The sequence below is a fragment of the Tupaia chinensis genome, unplaced genomic scaffold, assembly GCF_000334495.1.
Source record: "Tupaia chinensis unplaced genomic scaffold, TupChi_1.0 Scaffold000161_1, whole genome shotgun sequence".
NCBI classification, from domain to species: domain Eukaryota; kingdom Metazoa; phylum Chordata; class Mammalia; order Scandentia; family Tupaiidae; genus Tupaia; species Tupaia belangeri.
This window is the reverse complement of record NW_006159632.1, coordinates 3,639,701-3,646,731: the sequence shown is the minus strand read 5'-3', so window position 1 is coordinate 3,646,731 and position 7,031 is coordinate 3,639,701.

The window sequence follows — 7,031 nt, the reverse complement described above, 5'->3', positions numbered from 1 at the left end:
TAAAGGAGGGAGTGTCTGGGGGGGGGGGTCGCCGCACGGAGGAGCCGCCCCGGAGGGAAGCGCTTCTGGATCGATGGCACACACGGAGGCGCCGAGCTCATTCATCGCCGATTAAAAAAAATAGTAAATAGAAATCTTGCTTTGTCTGAAGATCAGAGTCTCTGCTCTCACTGTCCCTTAACAAGCATGCACACAGACCTCCTCCGAGGGCGGGCTGCAGTGTGGTGTGCACACCTCACGGGTGAAGCAGGTTCGTCTATAACGCGAGGCTGAGAAATCCCAGTAGACTACAGGGCAAGTGAGGGGAACGGACGCCAACAGGGAGGGAAATGCCCATTTCTTCCCATTTCCATGCACCCGTCCACCCACCATCCTCACGACCACGTGTTCAATTATTGGACGTTCCCTGTTGCGAGCACTGTGACTGTGAGGATGGATTTACGCTCAGTGAAAAGAACGGGCAAGTAATTCTCAAAAAGAAGGAAGAAATAGTCACGAGGACTTGAATCCCCTCCAGCAGCCAGGAAGGGATTGACGCGAAGGTCGTCCCCAAAGAGTGTAGTCACAGCCACTGGGGGAGGAGCCTCCTCCGCATGAAGGCGTCCCAGGCTCCGTCCACCTGCCACTTCCCCCCACTTTGCACCTACTCCCGCGTTGCCATCATCTCCCTGCACCCTAACTTTTCCATTGGCCTCAGCTCAAATGATCACGATCAAGGTCACGGTTGAATCAAATCCAGCCAACTGCTTCCCAGTTTGGAGATAGTGCAGAACAGCTTCCTTCACCCTTTAAGAAGGAATCTCCTGAGCTTAAGTATGCATTTACCCCCCGGGGATTTTAAGGTGGTCCTTCCATCTGAAACTGTAGCTGGCTCAAGCCACTCGTCTTCCTCATTTCGTTCATTTTTGCATTCTGGCTGCAAAGGTAAGCAAGAAAACTCAAACGCAGTTGACAGACATGAGGAAGTGCTTCCGGGGCTACCAAGGGCCGTCCACGCGGCTCGGCTTAGTTTTACAGTTTTCAGTCTTTAGATGCCACGATCCATTCAGTGACTTCTATCTGAAGGAGCTTTTTTTTTTTAAAATTAAACAAAACAAAAAGTTTAGTATAGTTTCCTGTCCTTGAGAGTTTCAGCCAAGCATTTGTACTAACAGAGTTATTGAACTTTGGAGGGAAATTCTATTCTGTTTTGAGAGAATATGGATTTTATTTCTATTTTTGTCTGCAGCTCCAAGTATGTGTACCTACAGAACGTCAGCCTGTCCCTGCTTTCCTCCACAACATGGAGCTGAGCTAACTGAAACTTTTTGACTTTTTCCAAAGGAAACCAGACGTGCTATCGCAGCCAGAGGCTGGCTTATTTCATAGGTGCTTTGAGAAAAGTTCATCCCGCTTACCAGTAGGAAAATAAGTCAGGCCAACTAAAAGGCCAATAACGCTCTTCAAAGCAAGGAGCTAGACTCTGGCTTTTGGCCTGGGAGGCCTTGGGACGCCGCGGGGAACTTGCCAGGGCTCATCTTTATGACTGCCTGATGAGTCACCTGCGGCTTTCCGTCACTGGGATCATCGCTCGTGGGGACTGAACAGGTATCGTTCAGGTAAGACAGGTCCTACTACCGAGGGCTGACAGGGCTCTCCTACGTGGAGACTTGAATTCGCCTCTAGGGAAGAGTCAGCCATTTGGTGGTCTTACACAGAAACCGAATTTGCCAGGGAACGTCCTTTCTTCTCCCGTAGACCAGGAGCTGGGGGAGCGAAGTCCAGCCTCACTCTGCCAGACTGGCTGTGGGATGCAGCGACTTCACTCGGTCACTGAGCACCTCCGTTTGTTTGACTGCCAATTACAGAGAAGAACTAATAACCTCTAAGATCCCTCCTGGCTCTGGGGACGCGGGAATCTGTGAGGAACGGCTGAGTGGTTGCGATCCTGCCAGTTGAAGCCGCTGTGCCCAGAGGGGCCTGCTCGGTCACAGGGAACATCTCGATGACTCAGACCATGACACCTTTGAATACAAGCTAGCTGTTGCTTTTTGTTCTGATAAAAGAACATTTTAGTTAGGCTATTTCTTTTACAAACCAGTGACAGAAAGAGTCATTTGCCTCCTTCTGTCCCTATGAATCGCCATGGTTGAAGCTAGGACACGTCATTTCTACTTCACTCTGAGGTTGGTCAATGAAGTGAAACCCTTTTTTTTATTATTATTATTTTTTTTTGCTACAGGGCACATGCGCTCGCCAGACAGACAGACAGAGACAGAGAGACAGAAAGCGAGAAATCACCCCCCAGGGGAGATGGTCACGCTGCAATCCCTTCTCCTCCATTCTCCTCTCGGGATCTTGGACACGCACGCACACGCACCTGGCGTGAGTTTAAGCCACCGAGCGACATAGCCATTACACTAATTGCTGGTCCCGTGAAACCCTATTTCTGAGCAATGGCGCTCAGGTCACAGAATCTGTAAGTCTGTAACTACGGAGGTTTCCCGGTCTTTCCTGCTACACTCAAAGATGGGCAGGGACCTTTGTTGTCGTTTTAAAGTTATTTAAAATTGCTTTTGCCTTACAGAGTTTTAATGCAGGGGCAGTGTGGCTTTTCAAGGTGTTTTCATAGTACTGAGCTGTGCCTACCTCCCAGGGACTGGAACCTGAGCAGGAACCTTGTCTTTTAAGGTTTTGTGCCCTGACCAGCCCCAGGTTTCCTCTGCCTGTCTATGACAAGTGAAGGGACTGTCACATGGAAATTCTTCTCTGGTGGCTTTTACTTTTCTCCAGGGAGCAATGTCGATCATTTTCCTGAGGAAACTTGCCCGAAGCCAGACCCAGTGTCTGAGAATGCAACAAAGATTTGGAGGCCTCTTTGAACACAGGTCTCAGAATCTGGCCATCCACAGGAGAGGATCCTGCGTGGGTTTCCCCACTGCGGTCAGGGCACAGCCTGTCAGCCTTTGGGTCCTCACATGTATCTTCTTTTTTTTTTAGAGAGATTTTTTGCTATAGGGCACGTGCACTCACCAGAGAGACATAGAAAGTGAGAATTCCCTCCCCGCCAGGAGGGATGGCCACTCCACAATCCTTTCTCCTCCATTCTCCTCGGGATTTTGGGCATGCACACACACATGCCTGGTGTGAGTTCTAAATTACTGTGTCCAGGACTTGAACTGCAGTCAACGATATGGGAGTCCAGCGATGTAACCACTGCGCCATCTGCTGGTCTCTGTGTGCTTCTTTTTAAGACCAACCCAGATGAAAATAGAAATCCAAAACCTTGGCAAAGGGCAAAAGCTTTCGGGGGCAACAGCAGAATATTTATTCTACACTCTGCTTTTCTAACCAAGGTGGCGCTTTGGTTGGATCAAATGTTTTTCAAACCTTCAATGGTTTTTGGTACCCAGTGTGTCTAAATTAGGGGGAAGACTCTGGTTTATAGGAAAAAAGTGTGAATATATTTGGGTGTCTTTAAGAAAAAGATCGCAAATTACAAATAAATATGAAATGTGCCCCGGTTCTCTGCTGGGCTCGCCCACTTCTGGCTCCGGTCGCTGCAGGAGTCATCCTTACTGAGGCCTTCCCTGCTCCGGTCAGTGATCCTTAGGTCTCTGACTTTTTAAATTTTTTCCCAATGAGAAAAAGAGCCTCTCCCCTTTTAAAAATTTGCTAGAGGGTACATATACTTGTTGTACAGAGACAGAGAGAGAGGGAAAGTTAGAAAGCGTCCCTCCAAGGGACGTCATGCCTCAATCCCCTCTCACCCATCTCGCCTCCTCTCAGGGTTTTGGGCGTGCACACACCGGCCCAGCTTGTTTTTCAAACTGCTACATCTTGGACCCGAACATTGGCCACATGGGATCCAGCCTCCTTAGCCACCACATCACCGCTTGGCCAAGACAGGAGAACTTTTAACAGTTTCTCACATGTTGTGACCCTCTGCCCCACCTCCCGGGTGGGAAGGATTTTAGAAACCGCTGCCATGCCCAGCCTGCTCGGGCTGGTTGGGAATCCGGGCCGTGGCCTCCCACATGACTCCAGCCCTGCCTCCACTTGCACCACCTGTGCCAAGCAAGTTTTCTGCTTTTTTTCTCTTCCTTTCTTCCTTCCTTCCTTCCTTCCTTCCTTCCCTCCTTTCTTTCTTTCTTTTTTTTTTTTTCCTAGAGGGCAAGTGCATTCACCATACCCAAGTGGGGAATGGTCACATTGTAATCCCTTCTCCTCCATCTCTCCCTCTTTTGGGGATTTGGGGCACACACACATGCACAAGCCGCCAGGTCCAGGACTCAAACCACGTAGGCAATCATGTGGGATCTAGTTACCTTAACCATCAAGCCACAGAACTGGCCAAGCCTTGGACTTTTATAAAGAGTAGAAGCCTCATGGGCAGAAAGAGCTTTATGGGCACCAAAGAGAGGCATTTTAGCGAATTCTTGTGAGCTGTAACTTTATCAGTCAGGATTCATGTAGGAAAATGAAAACTGCTCAAAGTGGGAGGTTCGAACAGGACTAGATCTACACACAGGGACATCAGAAACCAGTGAGGCCACACGGATGCAGCAACAGCAGACGCCTCCTCGCACCCGGGCTATAGCTGAGCAGCAGAGACACCACCACCAGCGCCCAGCGCAGCCCAGCCCCACCTGCCGATGCGGAGGAGGAGCCATGGGAGGGAGCCAGAGACTCACACATTAGTTACCTTTGGGCGTGGAAGTAATCACCCCAAACCTTGTGGCTTAAAACATTGTCATGTAAGACCAGCAGGTGGTGTGTTAATTAAGGCACTTGACTCCCACATGGCCAACTGTGGTTCAAGTCCTGGACCTGGCAGCTTAAAAATCACACTAGGTGCATGTGCATGCATACCCAACATCCCGAGAAGAGAATGGAGGAGAAAGGATCGTGGCATGGCCATCCCTCGGGGGGTGATTTCTCATTTTCCCTATTTCTGTCTCTGTTTCTCTCTCTCCAGTGAGCACGCATGCCCTGTGACCAAAAATTTCAAAAAGAAAAAGAAAAAAACTTAAAAAAAAAATCGTCATATGCTAATGTGGTTTCCACAGGTAAGGAATCCAGGCATAGCCTAGCTGGGTCCCCTGCTCTGTGTCACCAAGGTGGTGGCCGGCCAGGGTTGCAGTCGTCTGAAGGCCTGACAGGGTGGACCTGCTCACTCGAGCAATGGCTGGCAGGAGTCACCCCTCACGCACTGGCCAGAGGGCTCCCTCAGTTCTTGTCACATCGGGCGGTCCATGACATGGCAGCTGGCTGGGCAGAGCAGACAGGCGAGGGAGAGGCGAGAGCGTGAACAAGGCGGGCGTCGGCCTTCTCACCTGTCGTTTGCCACGTTCTCACGAGAATGCGAGCTCACAGGCATGAAAAGTAGCAGAGCAGGGTCCTCAGGCCGTTGCTGCAGCTGCTGACCACATGGGGACACACAGACACTGCCGACAGTGGAGGGGAAGAAGGGCCCTGCCTTCTCGCGGCCGTTCACCTCCGGTCTTCTACTGGGGCCAGGGCAGCCTGGGAAACGCAGCTCTGCACTGTAGCAGGCAGGGCGAGGGCAGGGTGGGCTGAGGGCACACAGGCCCCTCGCCAGCACCCTGCCCTGTCGCATTTGCTGACATAATTGGGCAGACGGTCCGCAGGGTTCTAGCGAAAGAGCTACTTGATGGTGATCGTGCTCTTTCTAGGACGGAAGGATCGTACCTTAAGTCTCACGTGAGGAGGCAGTACGCTATGGTCCAGCCTTCCCACCCGACATGCACGCACACGCATGCACACGCATGCACACACACTCTCGAGTCCTGCCTACATGCCATCATTTTCTTGCTTGGGAGCAGGCAGAGCAGCAGCTCCTCTACAGCTGTGCCCAGAGCGGACACCCGAAGCCTCTAACCTAGCACGTCTAACTGACTCTCCAAGATGCGTTTATTACTAAGACAAGTCTTAGGATGTGTGGTTAGTCACACACGAAGAGGACAGGTAACCTGTGAGTTCACCGTGACTTCTCCTGCTTGAAAACTTGGGCAGGGATCTAGCAACAACTCAATACCTGCTACTGATTTCCGCTGCTCTTCTGTTCGTGGCCACAGGTAACCTCTGAACTGAGACAGGGAACCGGAAGCAATGACCAGCGTTTCCTGAGTCCTTGCAAGAGCCCTTCTAGCGCACAGCGCTTTCCACAGACAGTGACAGCAACGCCTCTCCTCCCACGTGCTCGGGAGCCTTCCACAGCCTTAGTAAGAGACGGTGTTGATATGCACTCCCCCTGAACCTGAGTGTGTTTGTGACTGCTCGGGCCACAGAGTGCAGAGGCAGATGCCACATGACATGTAAGGCCAGATGGTAGCAGTGCCACGAACTTGCAGCTTGCCCCTAGGACTCACTCTTAGAGTCCAGCTGGATAACGGGAGGGAGCCTGAGCTATAGAGGTCTGCATGGAAGAAATGGAAGCCTCTGACCCACACTCCAGTCTGCCCAGACGGCAGCCGAGTTCAAGCAGTGAGTTGTGTAAGGGAACTGTTCTGAAGAGTGTGCTCCAGTCTCCACTGAGACCCTCTAGCTCACACCACTCAGAGCAGAGAAACCACCCCACTGAGCCCTGTCCAAATGGCAGCCTTATGAGCAAAGCGAAGGTGGTCGTGTGTAAGCCACTATGCTTCGAGATAGTTTGTTAGGCAGCAAGAGGAAAATGGAACTTACCCTTTGGGAAATTAAAAGAAAACCAAACAAACAAGAATCCCCTCAAAAGAGGCAGAGTCTGTGGGTGAGGAACGTGCACAGCTAGAAGTCACAGAAAGCCTTACTGAGAGTGATTCACACGTAGACTGAATCTGCTCACGCACCAGGGGCTGGGGTACAGGCTGCTGGCTTTGGCTCAGAGGCTTCACCCTCTCAGGCCCTTGCTCTGGAGTTCTCTCAGCCTCTTTCCCACACATGTTGCCCCAGGGGCAGGATGCTGGTCCAGCCCCAGGCCCCGTGCCCACCCAGGCCCCGTGCCCCCCCCAAGGCCCCGTGCCCCGCCAGGCCCTGCGCCCACCCACGCC